This window comes from Vicugna pacos, chromosome 7 (assembly GCF_048564905.1).
Source record: "Vicugna pacos chromosome 7, VicPac4, whole genome shotgun sequence".
In the NCBI taxonomy this organism is placed as follows: domain Eukaryota; kingdom Metazoa; phylum Chordata; class Mammalia; order Artiodactyla; family Camelidae; genus Vicugna; species Vicugna pacos.
In genome coordinates this window covers 42,169,024-42,185,666 of record NC_132993.1, presented here as the reverse complement: position 1 = coordinate 42,185,666, position 16,643 = coordinate 42,169,024, and the positions used below count along the sequence as shown (strand labels likewise).

The 16,643-nt window shown below is 41.1% G+C and overlaps 1 protein-coding gene and 1 pseudogene across 5 annotated transcripts in view; one reads left to right on the top strand and one right to left on the bottom strand.

The window, feature by feature from the left end:
* Positions 1-16,643, top strand: part of CREB5 (cAMP responsive element binding protein 5) — a 379,577-nt gene that overhangs the window by 176,259 nt on the left and 186,675 nt on the right. The window lies entirely within an intron of this gene.
* On the bottom strand, positions 13,896-14,486 carry LOC116278738 (small ribosomal subunit protein uS5 pseudogene; annotated as a pseudogene).

The window sequence follows — 16,643 nt, the reverse complement described above, 5'->3', positions numbered from 1 at the left end:
TCAATTTCCTCATCTATGAAATGGAAATAATAATAGTAATGATTTTAAAGGATATTTGGAATATATAGAGGAGTCAACCTACAAGCACTGGGCGCCTGACAAGTGCTCATCATGTGTTCCCTATTATGTACAATGCCTTAAGAGCTTTAAATGACAGAAAAGGAAAGACAGCTTTACCGCTGGGACTTCTAGGTGCATTTGGAATATTTCAATGCCTAAAATGGCTGAAAAGTTAAGCAAAGCAGATCAAAACCACTCAGCAATCTTGGAGATTGTTAATTCAGTTCTTCAATCTGGAAAAAAGTAGGTATCTCTTAAAATTCTGGACTCTATGGAGGTCATTAAAGCATTACTGTAAAAATCTAGAACAAAAAAGGTATGTTTGGGCACAGAGTCTTTGCTAGAGGTGTTTTTTAAGCACAACAAAATTGGGACATATTATTGAGACTTCATATGGTCACCAAAAGGTAAAAGCCATAAAATGAATGTGTAATATTTATGTATAACCAATTTGTGAATAGATTGTTCTATGACTTATTTTCTTCCAGTAAGGACAGATCTTTTCTCTTTATAGATTTGATCTGTATCAGAATTCACAAATTTAGACTATTTTAAGATGAGAGTGTGTTTCCAAGTATCCTTCAATGGGTGAACGGTTAACCAAACACTGGTACATCCGCATCATGGAATATTACTCAGCAGTAAAGAGTAACAAACTATTGATACATGCAGTAACTTAGGTGGCTAGCAGAGGAATTACAGTTAATGGAAAAAGCTAATCTCAAAAGATTACATACTGTAAGATTCTATTAATATTAGTTTCTTAATATGATGAAATTATAGAGATGGAGTGCCAATTAGTGATTGCCGGGAGTTAGGGTTGGTGCAGGGGCTGGAAGTGGCTATAAAGGGCTATCATGAGTAATCCTTATGGTGATGAAATAGTCTGTATCTTGATGGTAGTGCTGACCACACAAATCTACACATATGTTAAATTTTCCAGGACTAAACACACATATACACTCACATACACAATGAGTGCATTATAAAACTGGTGAAATAAGCTCTATGGATTGTACCAGTGTCAGTTTCTTGATTTTGATGTTGTACTACAGTTATGCAAGATGTTACCATTGGAGGAAACTGGGTAAAGACTACACAGGACCTCTCTGTACATTTTTATGCAACTTTTTGTGAATCCATAATTATTCCTCCCCTCCACCACAAAACTGAAAAATCAAAGATACGTTTATTTCTAATTTGATTTTAAGTTAGTTGATTTCCACAATCCTACCATGACAAGATAAGATTCTCCCCTTGCAGGCACCCATGATAATCACTTAAAAGATCAACTGACTGACTGCTCTTCGAATGTGAGCGTCTTCAGATTAGCAGCTGCATATTATCCCAAAATTCACAAATTCACTGGCTTCCATGGCTGCCAGATGAAGATTCAGTGACAGAAACCTTTATGTGTAATCAAGGGAACTCTAAAAAACTTGCAAAATAATTTTCCCACAGTATGACTCAAAATACTTTGCTTTGATTGCAGCCTATCTGTTCACATTGAAAGCGGAATTGGGCAGCCTCTTATCTGAATCCTTGTTCCATGTGATACCAGCTCCCTTATCACTGTCCCTGTAACCTTCCTATCACAACCAGGTGGCAAAACAGGGAGGAGATGTGTTTGGAAGGCAGCTGTGCTCGCCACTATACCACCAATGCAGGAGGAGATGTATTTGGCCTGCAGGAGACTGTTCACAACTAGGGCAGCCCAACCAGGCGGAAGTTGTCTCAGAGAGGGTATCGCTGGCTGTGGTCACCACTGAGCAGTGACTCCAGTCTGAATGTGTGTGACATCCTGCTGTGGGAATTTGTGTTTAGCTTGTAGATCTTCCAAGGAGTGTGATGTTTTTGAGCAATAATAAGCTGATTTGTCTGGGCCCTTTTCTGCCCATATTTTGCATTTGGATTTTTTTTGTTTCCAATCTGGTTTAAACCTGGTAAAATTACTGAACAAGCTGCTTTATTATGCCCCTATGTTTTAGTTAGTTTGTTACTCAGTGAGTTAGCTGGTAAGTTACAGGTGGCTAACCAGTGCTTTTAGTTTAGAAAACAGAGTGTGGAAGGTTTTGCTGTGGCTTTAGGGGTCTTTAGGTAATTCGGAAATGTGCATTGTTGATGTCAGGAGGACTGTGTCCTCAGGAGACCTGTGGCCAGAGCTGGATTGTTTCACAAATTTAAGGGCAGTGCTTACTTAAGAATGCGGGTTGCATACAGTATTTAGAGGGATGATGTGGATAAAAGAATGGTAATCCTCTGCATATGTGTGACACTTAAAAAGTTTTCAAACCAGTTCACGTGGTCTTTTTGTTGTCTCACTCCAGGTAGAGCAGGAATGTAGACATGCTCTACCTCTTTTTTTTTTTTTTTAAACAAACAAAGAACAAAAGAAGACTAGAAGGGCCATGACTTATTCCAGGTCCCTACTACAGGAAGTGAGGAGTCAGGGTCTAGTCATACAGTTTTAGCTCTGGTGCTCTTTACACTGGGACCCGCTGCCTCTGCACACACCCTTGATACCAAAGAAACAGGACAAATTCTGTGTTTCCTTTATGTTGGCTTTAGATATTTGAAAGAATCTGTGTTTACGGTGAGATCTGGGTCTATTTTCTACCATCAGAGGCTCATGTGGGTGACAAACTGGCCTTGAGAAATGTCAGCAGAGGGGTCATTTTTATGGCCATTGATCTTTTGAATATATGGTTTAAAAAGTTTATGAACCCTTTTTTCTTTTTCCTGTGAAACTAGATCATGTAAGGCAAGTCTGTCTACTAAGTCTGATGTTGACTTACCATTCAGAAGAATCAAAACATTCTTCTTTTAAATGTTCATTCTATTTTAGTGATTGAACTAACCTACTCCTTGGTTCTTTCATTGGTCAGATAATCTGTCTAATTAAGGAAGTATTTCTCTGTCTGGGGCAAGAATCCAATAGAGAATCTCTCACTAAATAATAAAATAATAAATATTAAATAAATAATAAAATAATAAATATTAAATAAATAACATAGAAGTCACAAGCACAGTTCTCTTTGTAATTCTCAATATATATCATGTTGTTTCCACCTTTGCCTTAGTTTTTTTTTTCATCTATCACAATACCATACATAGATTAAAATAATCTTATCATTGGGATCAAAATTATTTCAGTTGAGGAAGAAAGATTCTTAATGACAAACATTAACCCTTAAATAAATCATTTTAATTAATTTATCCCTTTGCTTTATTTCAAAAAATGATGTAAATTGATTCATTTCTTGCATTATACCCCAGAGCCCTGAGAGAATTAATATTTTCTCTTCCAATCATTATGTGGCAGCAGCTTGAGGAAAAGTAGAACCTAGGAGCTGATGTTTGTATAAAAACTTAGGACACAAAACAACTTACGCCTTTTCTCGTTTGGAAAGAAAAAAAAGTTGAGTCACACAGGAAGGTCTTAAAGGACATCAGGAAACAGAGTAGCCTAATCATTTTGATAATAAGGATTCTTCTGACACTGGGATGGCTGAGTATCAGGTCCTTAGAAAACTGGATGTCACACAAGTGAAAATGTCCTTTTGTGGTCCTAACAAGGAAAAGAATGTATTCGTGTTTGGTGTTAAGTGGTGCTTAGTGAAAATTTCTGATTTATAAACCCAGGAAAATTCTATTTTAAGTGAAAAGAATCTCGGTAGGTTCAGAAATAAGTAATCTGTAATTGTTTTTGTACTTCAGTGTTTTCCCGAATTCTTCTAGCTATTGTAAGAAAACTCATTTCTTTCTTCTGTCTCTGACTTTATCATCAAGCATCTATCTGGCATCTGTTTGGCCAAAGACGTAACACTGTAAGGCATGTCTGGGAAAGAGTACCCAAAGGGTTGTCTTCTTTTCTATTTTTAGCCTTCATGCTTGGAATTCCCTTATTCCAAAAATATCTTTTGGGGAAAACCCAAACAATGTGCTAAAATTAATACCCCAAAAGGAAATGAACTGGAATTGACCTTTGCTACTTCCCGCTCCTTGTTTCCTGCTATTTTAGCTACTTTCTCAATAATGGCACTCCTCCATCTCTGGGTCTGTTATCAGAGTCGAAGCTGACTTCCTGACCCTGAGATACAGGAGTGAGGGGCACAGGGCTTTGAGCGAAATGGTGGATTTGGCAAGTCGAGACTAGAGACGTCAGACAGAAAAGAATGTATTCATTACGATTCTACTTCACAAAATTCTAGAATAGGCAAGATGCCCAGTAGAGACAGAGAACATGTCAGTGGTGGCCCAGGAGGGGACTGGCAGCAAAAGGACATAAGAGAAGCTTTTGGGTGATGAAAGTGTCATATCTTGATTGTGTTGGTGGTGACACAGGTGTAGACACTTGCCAACACTCAATGACTGTACACCTGAAATGGATAAATTTTATCCTATGTAATTTATATTTCAATTAAGTCAATTCTTTAAAATGTGATTAGAATACAATTTGAAAAGCGTCACTGCCAACTCCCTGCTTGTCCTTTAATCTTGTCTTCAGGACAGAAGAAATGATACTATTTGGGGACAGTATTTTGACAGCAGCCACCACTTTTTATGTTTTATAAGATTGAAATGTCTATGCAGTACCACTGAAAGATAATTTATCTCATGAAGCAGGATTGTTTTACTTAATTAGAGATGTTCACATTTTGTTCTTCAAATTATCCTGTGCCTGTGGGTAGAAATATTATTTTGACTTTTAAAATATTTACATATTAATTTTTGTTGTCCTGCTAAGAAAGTGTGAATGATCACCTAGCGAGTCACCCCCAAGTCCTCTTGATTCAAATCACACACCTTCCTGCAGACACCATGGGTGTCCCTGCCGAGCTTTGATGTGGGAACAGCCAGTCACCCTTGGAAAAGAGCCCTGACCGAGCAGAAAAGGCTCCTGGCATTTGTTCTCTGCTTCCTGATTACAAAATGTTCCTAATCAGAACTGGTTCCTGTTAATAAGCCTTTGCAAACTTTGTTAGATGCAGCATGGCTTTTCCTTGTCTCTATGTCCTTTTTCCTGTTTTCTTTTTAATTGTCTCAGGAATACCATCTTACGTCACTCATATAAGGTAGTCAGAAATAAATAAGAGATTTATCTCGTAACAAATAAAATGATTCCTTTGAGAAACTAGGTTGTGGTTTCTGTAGTTAGGCTATAGAGGCAAATATAAAGGTTGTGATTTTCTGATTATTTTGCTGGACTCATTTTACACAGATTCTAGATAAATGGCAACTCTTTAACTAGTATCTCAACATATGTGCGTTTCAATAAGATATCTGCACCCCCATGTTCATGTAGCACTATAATAGCCAAGACATGGAAACAACCTAAATATCCATTGACAGATGACTGGATAAAGAAGATAGATATAGATATAGATATAGATACAGATATAGATATAGATACGGATACACACACACACACACACACACATATACACGCGGTTGACTCCTGAACAACATAGGTTGGAAGTGTCCTGGTCCATTCACACATAGACTTTCTCAACAGCAAATACTACACGATCCACGGTTGTTGAATCTGTGGATGCAGAACCTTGGATAGGAAGGAACTGTGGATATGGAGGGCCACCCATAAGGTACAGCAGTTTTTCCACTGCACAGAGGGTCGATGCCCCCAACTCCCATATTGTTCAAGAGTCAACTGTACAATGGAATATTATTCAGCCACAAAAAGAAGAAAATCCAACCATTTGTGACAACATGGATAGACTTAAAAAACTAACTCGTCGATATGGAGAATGGACTGGGGGTTGCCAGAGATGTGGGTGGGGGCTGGGGACATGAGGAGGGCAAAATGAGTGAAGATGATCAAAAGATACCAAAGATACACATGTATTGGAGCAAAAGGCTGAAACTAACCCAGAAATGTGTCAAATGTGGGAATAGAAGACCGAACGTAAGGGGAAATAGGAAGAAGAAAGCGCTTGTATAGTGTGTCCTCTGAGTAGGAACAAAGCAGTGGGGATGCCCGTGTGCTGGGAGCGTGTGAGGCCTTCCAGGGACTGGGAGGTGCAGAAACGTCCAGCACACTCACTGCCAGGAGGAGCCAACATATAACAACGGGCTGGATTCACTTTGCTGCCATGTTTCAGCTGCTGCCTTTATGGATCTGTAAAACCTTAAACCAGGTAGGAGCTCCAAGTTTCAATGAAGTACACAATTCTGCGTGCGTTACAGGACCAAACTCTGGAAGTGTGATGCACTGGAAGGGAAATGGTTTAATGCTTCTTTCTTTGCTAAACCACAAAATGATCAAGACCACTGACTAGCCAAGAGGGAGATCAGTGCCCATGGGGTTTTCTTTGTCCTGTGCATATTTCCAAAGATTTTCTCCTAACAAGACACAAAAGGCAGACTTGGGATTTGACTTGCTTTTAGAGCTCACAGCAGTACCGTTAAACTGAATTTCTCTTCCCCCCTCTGGCTTCCTTTGTTTTCCTCCAGGCTTAGGCCTTTGAAACAAACACTGAACAGCACAGGACATGGTATTTCCTGGGTAATGTCATTGGCTGTGAGCTTTGTTTATTAAGCATGACATTAGGGCACTGACAGATCTTATACGGCTTCCTCTTGTACCATGCAGATCACACACACACGCACATGCACACATGCACGCACACACACACACTCAAGCTCTTTTCACCCTTCATTTTTGGTTTGTGTCTTTCCTCACTCTTTAGAAGAAAGCAGGACAAAGAATGTTTTCCCCTTTATGTGTGTTCACAGGTTTTATGCTTTTCCATTTTCTTTTCTCTTTTCTTTCAGTTGTGGTTTTTTAATAGTGAAGGGCTGGGGAGGTAGAGAAGTGTAGGTGGAAAGATAGGACTTTAGCGGTAAAAAGCCAGAAAGATCCTTTTGGCAATAACATAAAAAAAATGTTTATTATTTTTTAAAATGTGGGGTGGGAGAGGGAAATGTTAGAGGGGAAATAGAATGTAATTGAAACTGTTAACTGGCCTGTGGTCAGAACCAGGCAGAATTTGGTTGTCAAGGATGCTCCTCTAAAATGTCATATGATATCAATCCCAGTCTTCCTGCCTCCCTGGCCCCTGTCTTTCCTCCTTCCCCACAACTTAACACATAGACAGGCTAAAGCCCAGGGTGTAAGGACTTCTATCAATGACCCTAAAACTATTTTAGAAAATCAAATTTCATTGTTCACTTCTTCAGAAGTCATTACTGTTTTACTTTCTTTATTTTTTTAAATTTTATTTCATTGAGTTATAGTCAGTTTACAATGTCATGTCAATTTCCAGTGTAGAGCACAATTTTTCAGTTATATATGAACACACATATATTCGTTGTCACATTCTTTTTCACCATGAGCTGCTACCACAAGATCTTGTATATATTTCCCTGTGCTATACAGTATAATCTTGTTTATCTATTCTATATATACCTGTCAGTATCTACAAATTTTGAACTCCCAGCCTGTCCCGTCCCACCCCTCTCCCTGCTGGCAACCACAAGTTTGTATTCTATGTCTATGAGTCTGTTTCTGTTTTGTATTTATGTTCATTTATCTTTGTCTTTTTTTTTCTTTTCTTTAGATTCCACATATGAGTGATCTCATATAGTATTTTTCTTTCTCTTTCTTGCTTACTTCACTTACAATGACATTCTCCAGGGACATCCATGTTGCTGCAAATGGCATTATGTTGTCTTTTTTATGGCCAAATAGTATTCCATTGTATAAATATACCATATCTTCTTTATCCAGTCATCTGTCAATGGACATTAAGGCTGTTTCCATGTCTTGGCTATTGTAAATAGTGCTGCTATGAACATTGGGGTGCAGGTATCTTTTTGAAGTAGGGTTCCTTCTGGATATATGCACAGGAGTGGGATTCCTGGGTCATATGGTAAGTCTATTTCTAGTCTTTTGAGGAATCTCCATACTGTTTTCCACAGTGGCTGCACCAAACTGCATTCCCACCAAAAATGTAGGAGGGTTCCCTTTTCTCCACAGCCTCTCCAGCACTTGTCAATACTGCTTTTCTTAAGACCAGGGCTCGGAAATTCCTGAGGGCATGTGACGACTTGATGGTTTGACATCCTTAGGTCAATAAAGGTTGATGACAGGGACTGGTTGGTTCTATGTAAGCTTAAGTATCGCCTGGAGTGAAAAAAAGAAGAATCAAATCTTTACGTAGCTTCTTAAATTACCTTAATTTAAAAGAGGTGATTTTGTAATTATTGGCATAAATATTAATCAATAGCAATTAGTCATTGGTGTTCAGTCATAATCTATGAACTATTTGGGTAATATGCTGTATCTGTGGTCATAAGTCAGACAACTCCTCCTGGAGCTTACTTACCATCTAAAGCAGGATGTCAGGTGCAATTTTACATGACCTGGCAGATACATTCTTCTAGAAACGTAAACTTGAGACAGTTACACAACCACGGTCAGCAGTAAGCAGCACTAATTTGAATTAGCACAGTAGTTCTTGAGTAGTAGGCTGTGTGTTTACTTTTTGAGAAATGTGTGCTGTTCTAATTCATGCGCTTTAGAGAGCACTTCCTTTTAGGTCTTAGGTCTATGGGACAGTTTGTCCTTTGCTTTGAAGCCATTTTTTCCTAAACTGCCCATAGTTTCCATCTTTTTGAATTTCTACGCCCTGAGCTCACCTGCTTCTACGCTTCTTATCTTGGGAATCACTTTTTCTGCAGAATTTGCTCTAAGATGGTGGTTGAGTCCAAAGTGCTTTTCCTATCCTTTACGTGGCCTCTGGGATGGGCTAATGCACCCAGAGAGCCCGGGTACCACTGTTAGATTTAGCAAGTGCCGTTTAGAACATTTGTTGAATGAATACTGTGCCTGGAAGGGATAGGGAATATTGCGCTGTCTCTCAGCCTAATGGAAAAAGGTAGTTTTTATTTTTATGCGTTTGTTTTAAAAGATAGTTTTTAAGTAAGCAATCCTCAAGTAACGACAAAATTTGACTGGTTTTGGCCTCAGGTTAGGGAGAGTTGCACGGCAGGGTTGTTTCTTTCCTCCTGCCACAACTTCATGCAGTGAGCTGGTTTTCAAACTGTTTCAGATCTGTCGGGAACCAAGGCCACGCGGCTGAGGTGGGCCCACTAGGGTGGGCGGTGGGACTTTGGCTTCCTGCCGCACCAGCAACAGCAGTGGCTGAGTGAGGAGACTGCATGCTTGTTGGGGCCGAAGCCCACAGCTTTCCAACCCAGCCTGTGGTTGACTGGGCTCTGACACCAGTGCTGGGGAGCTGAGCATGTGGGGTCAGGGGAGGAAGGAGGAAAAGTCGGCTGACGGGCTAGAGATCACATGAGGTTACTATTGTGAAGGGAGGCGGTTTCGGGGGGGCCTGGCATCCGTGCCCCAGCGTCAGATCTCATTGATTCAAATGGCCGAATGTTAACGTTGTTCTCAACCAAGAGTTGGAAGCCTTCCAAGAGCATCTTCGAGGACCTTTGTCATTTTCCTTTTCTTGAGCAGTTTCTCCTTGACCAGCTTCCCGAGCATTGCAGCTCATGCCATCAGGTCTTCAGTTCTGTCCTTTCAGGTCCTGGAGTCAATCTTTTCTATGATACGTGTTTAAAGGCTATGGCCATGTCTCCTGTTTATTCATCTTGGGTTTCTTCCTGTGCCCTACTCTGCCCACCGGGGGAGCAGGGGATGCTGGCAGCATGGAAAGGGCCCGAGGGAAGGTGGTGAAAGGCATGCTCCGAGGTATCTGGCTTGGGGTTTTTACAGAAGTTGATAGCGTTCAGCTTAGTGACCACAATTCAATTATAAGCACCGCACAGCCATCCTGAGTGACTGTGTTCTTGCCAAAAACTGCTGTGTGAAAGGCAGCTGCAGTTTTGTTAGCCTTGCCTGATGGATTTTTAAGTATATTAACCACATACATTCACACAAAGGGGAAAATTTACTGCCTAAACAGAGAGACCTAAGTCCCCCAGGCTAAATAAACCCAATGAAAACACAAGAACTGCATTTACAGGCCTCCCAAAGATAAGAATTCAACCTTTAAAAAAGTTCCTTCAAATGAAAAATGGACGGCAGAGCTGCTAATGGCCCAGGAGCCCAGGAATGTGGCTCTGCCCTCACGCACAAGGCCCTCGGAGCAGCTCCAGCTTCTTGGGGTGGAGGACTTATCACCCTAGGCTTCTGCCCAGGTCTGGGCCTAGAAGGCCCCTTTGTGGCCTTGAAGATTCAATGACCACCTTGGAGGACAGACCGTCTTGGCAGTTTTTGCATTGCCTCTCTTGTATGTATGTGCATGCGTGCGTGTGTGTGTGTGTGTAAAGAGAGTTGCACATGTGTGTCAGGCTGTGGGGAGAGAGGCAGGGGCCAAGGTAGGGGAGAGTGTGTGTATCCCCAGCTTCTCCCAGTTAGAATGTAATGGAGGTGAGAGACTGAAGGGAATTTAGTCTTCCGAAACTTCGGGGGAATTATCAGTCTTCCACTTAAACTTAGAGGAAGAGTTAGAAAGCTAAGGATTTACCTGGTAGAATCACTCCTATGTTTCTCTGCAGAAATAGGTCATCCATGACGGCAGACGTGAGGCAGGAGGTCTCGGCCAGCATGTTCTCAGACTTCTGATGGTAGGGAGGGTCCCGGGAGCTAGTCGCAGCAAATGCCGCCACGACATTAAAGACAAGTGATAAGGGTGTCCATGAATCAATCTGTGGGCAAATTCATGTCTCTCTTGTAAATCATCTGAATGTGATTTTTAAGCCAACATGGTAGGTGGGGAGAGGGGTTGCGAAGGGGGCAAGGGAAGTTTTTGAAGAGATGGAACTGTTCTATATCTTGTTTGTTGTAGTAGTTTCATGACTGTATGCATTTGTCAAATCTCATACAGCTGCAATATTAAAAGGGGTGAATTTTACTATCTCCAAATTAGAACTCAACAAACTTCACCCCCTAAAATTACAAATGAATAAATTAATAAACAATGCATGAATGAATGAATGAATATTTCTTTCTCTTGTCCCCTGCTTTGCCAGCCAGCAAGCCATTTAGACCATGCCTCCCCTTCAAAGGAAGGACACCACATAGTCCGCTCCAGCCTATGAGCTCATGATGCCAGTAAAGCTGTTCCAGAAAAAGTAAAGATAGTGTGCGTTTCCTTCTAGGGCAGATGACCTAACCCTCCAGGTAGCAATGCCCTTGTATGGTTAGCACAGGTAGGGAAATACCTAGCCTCATGCTGACTCATCAGGTGAAAAATCATTTCTCTGAATGAGTCAGAATCACAAATGTGTTCCAAACCGTCTCACATGTCCCACGCTGTTAAAGGCTCAAAGCACCAATCAGGGTGTCTGCTTGCAGGGCTCTCTGGCCCTATATGGATAACTTCCGCAGTCTGCAACTCTCTCGTTTTCCGGTGTGGTCCTGTTGAGGTCAAGCCTCTAGCTCCCTCAGTCACATACTCAGGTACAGGAGGAACTTATTTAAGTTTATGCTCAACTAATGTTGTTTATTCAGTTATAAGTAAATCTAATAATGGCAGAATAAAATGCTTCAATGTTAAGTGTGTTTCTGGCCATTGGGAGAGGAGGGGTGTGTGTGTGTGTGTGTGTGTGTATAAGGATACAAAGTTAAAACAGACATGGGCAATGTAAAATACCACAGAAAGTAAGGGTTTCCAAGGAAAACATGGGGAAATGCTGTTGGAGAATCTAATGTATGCTATAGCTTTTAAAAGGAAACATTAATAGTGAAACATGCCCTCAAAGGGCAAGCCAGTAATAAATTTCGTGTCAGAAATTACCTGTCAGTAGGATTATGTTAAATAATGTTGAATTGTTATTAGTCGGAGGGGAAAGAGGAGAGTAACTTTCTCAGAAGTGTTCAAAGGGTGTAATGTTTCACACACAAATCTCATTATTGTTGAACGGGATTTTTGTGCTTAACCCTCCTCAAAGATGTATTGAAAATGTTGACCATTTTAGTTCATTCTCCAAATGTGGTCATTAGAGCAAAAGAAGCCGAAGTCTTTCTGTGCAGGAATTTGGAATTACCCGGAGAGGATTAGTGTGTCTGCTCACACATCCTTGGACAGTGTCCCAGTTGATAAATATATACCTGCCTGCTGGAGCCCCAGAGAAAAACATCTTCACTTCTTTGCCTCAGCAAAGCAGTAATGGAATAGTGAGGGCCTCACTGTTTCAAGATTTTGAGCATTTTGCTTGTTTTGGCCAAATAACTGAAAGTATATTTTTCCTCTTGAAAAAAGTCTCATTGCAAATGTGTGAAGTTTTAAGGTTCATTGAGCTAGAGTTGGTCTGAAACTGAGTCCACTCATTGAGACTGGGCCCAGAACCCTGCCCTGGATGCAGTGGAGATGGGGACTCATGGGAACACAGTGGGAAACACATCGAGGCTTAAATGTGAGCTAACACGTTGTCACGGGGCTTTTTACAAAGGGCCACTTATGACTCACAGGTGTCAAATCGTCAAGTCATTACTCTAGAATAAAAGATCATTTCGACTTTCTGTGAACTGAATGAAGAGTGATTGCTGCATTGGATTTGGTTTTTGAAGGACGAAGTTAGAGGTAAGCTTTGGGATCCCTCCATATTCTTTGATTTGACCCATCGATTACTGATCATTATCTGCCCTGGGTCCCTTTTGGAAATTGTCATATTTGATGACATATTTGATTTCATGATATTCAAGCAAGATCTTGCCAGCGAGTGTCTGCATGAGTGCATTAGGCGTTTGTGGAAATCTTTATTTCTTCAAGTCATCAAATTTCAATTTTTGTAAACGACTGTAGCAGTAATTTACAAATGATCTTGGGGTGGCTGAGAGTCATAGATAAACTTTCCAGTGAATGTGCAAGCCACTGCATCCTTTTGGAAGCAACTTGGAATCCAGAGAGGTTTCTTTCCAGCCGAGAGCATTCTAATCTGCTTTAGGAGGGATGTGTCTTGAGGGTGAGTACAGTGGTATTTTAAAGCTTGTTCAGATGGCAGTCATTAGTACCATCCATTTGGGATTTGATCTTGTGGTCATGGAGTGATCTTTTAATTACACTGCAAAATATATAGTTTTGTAATGTCCTATTATGAAGCTAGGCTGCTGTTGCCACCCATAACATAGATAGAGACCAAGATCAAGTCAGTTAGACCATGCTTTGTTCATGAGATACCGCCTTCACCACCAGCAGGTCCCCTGTCCTGGTCTAGTCTAGCTTCCGTCAAAACAGATTGGATACTCTTGTTATCACTTCCGAGAGATTCCTCATGCTCCACTCATAATGGAGGGACCCCTTCATTTCCAAAAACTTCTTAGCTTCATGTGACATCCCTCCCTGGCTTAGCTTTTTTTTTTTTTAACAATTAAGAAAAATTATGTTTTGTTATAAATAAAACTTCTTTAAATTTTTTATTATAAAAAATTTCAAACATTGTATAAGTGCAAAAATTAGGATAATGACCCTTCATGGACCTACCACCTAACTTAAACAATTATCAACTCACAACCAATCATGTTTCATCGGGGTCTCTACCCAATTCCAGTCTCTCCTAAGGTTATTTGAAGCATATCCAAGATATCATGGCTTTTAATCCATAAGTATTTCAGCATGTAAATATGATAAGTAAGTATTCTTAAAGAAAAGTATTCTTCCACCATTGTCCCCACTATTTTTCCACCTAAAAATTTACCCATAGCTTCTTAATATTTTTAAATAACCTTCAGAGTTCCTTGATTGTCTCCTGGGACTTTTTCCCTTTAAAAAAAATTAATTAACTTTGGAATTTTCTATTTCTTGTATAAAAATGCTAGAGTGGTGGCCCCGGGTAGAGTCTGGATTCTCTGCAGGGAGACTCTAGCTAGTGTGAGTCTGTAGATGGTCTTTGGATTCCTGATAGGGAGACTGGTGAACATGGTCTCTTTTCAGAGGTCAGGGTAAGACAGCTATATGTGTGGGAGATGGCATCAAAGGTGGCCTTTAGGTTGGCAGTACAGTCCCCGGCTGAGGTGTGGTAGTCATCCGTTCTTGGGCACAGAGGCCAAGATGATGCCAGTGCCTCTGGGGGTGGCAAGAGGCACTCAGCATGGAGGTGGGCACCTTGCAGGGACAGTGTTGGACTTGCCTGTATTGTTTCCCCAGTAGCATTGCCACATGGGGACAATGGAGAGTTTGACCAGGATTATGGCCCCTAGGATGACCATGACTACCTCCTCTGAGCACTTACCACTCAGACCAGCCTGGCTGTTACAGTCCCAGATGGCCAACAGATTCCTTGAGCCTCGTCCACTGACTAGTGTAGTTCTGCTTTTGCACAGGCATAATCTTCAACACCTCATTTTCGAGGCACATCCCCAGGAGAAAGCTGACGATTTCAGATTCCTTGAGGGGCAAGGAGAAGAGAGAACTCTCCTCCAAGGATTTGATTTCCATATCACTGACCAGGTGGCCCACCAGGGCCTTGCTTCCTCGAGCTCTGTGATTCAGGCTGGGCTGCTACTGCCTCCACTCTGGGCCCCAGGAGCACTGGTGTACCTCTGCCTTTTGGTGTTTTCCCAGATAACAAGTGCCCTTTATATTAATTGGGACCAAAATAAGGTCCACATATTGAAATTGGTATGTCATGTCTCCTAAGACCCTTTTAAATCACAGATCTTCAACCCCCTTCCTTTTTCTGTTTTTGCTTGAAATTTATTTGTTGACAAGCTAGTAGAGTTGATTCCATTTCCATGGTGTTAGTTTAACAAGTTCATCTGTTTAGACCAGGATTTTTAAAGATTGTGTATAGTCTATCACTAAGGTCTCTTCCAACTAAAACATTTTACGATTTTCACTTAGGATTTTAAAAAAAGTCCTTAACAGGTTATTTAGAATCCAGTGACCAAGAACAAGAATACTTCTGAGAATGCATTATTTCATTTTTTTCATTCATTAATTCAGTAGTTGATTTTTTTATTCTTTAAACAAGGGTTTATGCTATCTAAGTTCCTATAAAGTCTAAAGCTGAAGAGTGGGCATTGGGGGTAGTGACCTTTTGGGGATGTCCTGGGGGTACCATTCTCAAAGCTTTAGCCTGAAGTTCAGAGGGTTGGGGAGAGGATCCTGGGATTCTTGGAAGTCTTTACTGACATCAGCCATAAGAATGGCTCTGTGTACTTATGAGCTCAATTTGGAATTTCCCCCATGGATACTTTCCATGGGGCAGCCAGCACTGGGGACACTTAACAACATCCCAGAGAGGGAAATGCAATTTAGAAGAATATCTGAGGAACTCTCATTAATTCTTCATATGACAAAGTTAGTCTCAAATTGCAGAGGAAAAATACAATCAATAGTCCTGCTTCCAAGCTCCTCCTGCCCCTGCCCCCCAGAGCTCTGTAAGAAGAACTCATGTGCGTACAACTCTTGAGTGAACATAGGTTTGAAGCACAATGTCTAGTTTTAGCACAGTCACGGGTTCCAAATAGGGTATGTGGACTCTGCTTTCTCATTAGTGCACCTTAAACTCCACTCTGGATATGTGTCTTCAAAGTGGCTCAGGTCAGGGGGCTGAGGAGAAGGAGGGAAGCAGATTCCAGAATCCACCATTTGAATCACGCTGGCTTGTGACAGGAGACACACAAAAATAAAGTCGACACTTCTCACTTCTGAAACTGGGAGCAAATGGGGGCTTCCCTTCCTCACAGGTTCACCCAGTACTTAACCATAGAAGGTGCTGCTGCTCCCCCGGCACTTCATAATTTAATAATGGGAGCAGTTCCTAGCAGGAGATGTTATAAAAGAACCTTCAGAGTAATAGGGGAGAAAAAGAGCAGTGCTTCACTTTAACAAATTCAGAGCCTTTCTTGGAGGCCATGAAGTTCTCAGTTCAGTTTAATTATCACCAACAAATATTTATTTATTCACTTGATGAATATTTATTGAGTAGCTCCTTTGGGCAGCATGTGGTGTAGGTGTCACCCTGACAGAGATGACAAGAAGCAGTCCCTTCTAAACAAAAGGCAGAGACAAGTTGCACAATTCATTATGAAACTAGGCAAACTTTGAGAGCCCTGAATTAAAGGGGTGCAAATGAAAGTTTTATGAGGACATGGCAGGAAGAGATTCGTTCTAGGTGGAGACTGAGAGGCAGCTTAGTAAAGGAGATGGTACTGAAACTGAACAAGGAAAACTGGGTAGAACTCCCCCAGGAGAAGCCAGCAGGGAGGAAACAGGAGACATTCGGGACAGAGCATCCACAGTGAGCATGGAATAGCTGTCCCCAATTGGTAAACGTGTCTTCATTGAAGACATTAGAGCTCAGAGTCCATGTGTGCTGCTGCTGGGTGAGACCATGATGCTGTACAGAAGGAGGAGATATTTTTTAAGCTTCTCTTATTTGTTTCAACTGCTCTCCAACTGATCTTGTCAGATATCACATGTCATCTCCAACTCTGAAAAAATCCATTTTTATTCTATTTTTTACCCTCTGTCAACACATCTGCTTCTCTGTCAGGTGCTGTTCTGATCTCTGATGTTGCCCTAGGCTCCCCTGAGTAGCCACCCACGCAGTAAGATATCATCCCACTTTTCAGGGCTCCAGGCAGCTTGTGGCTTTGCCCAGGT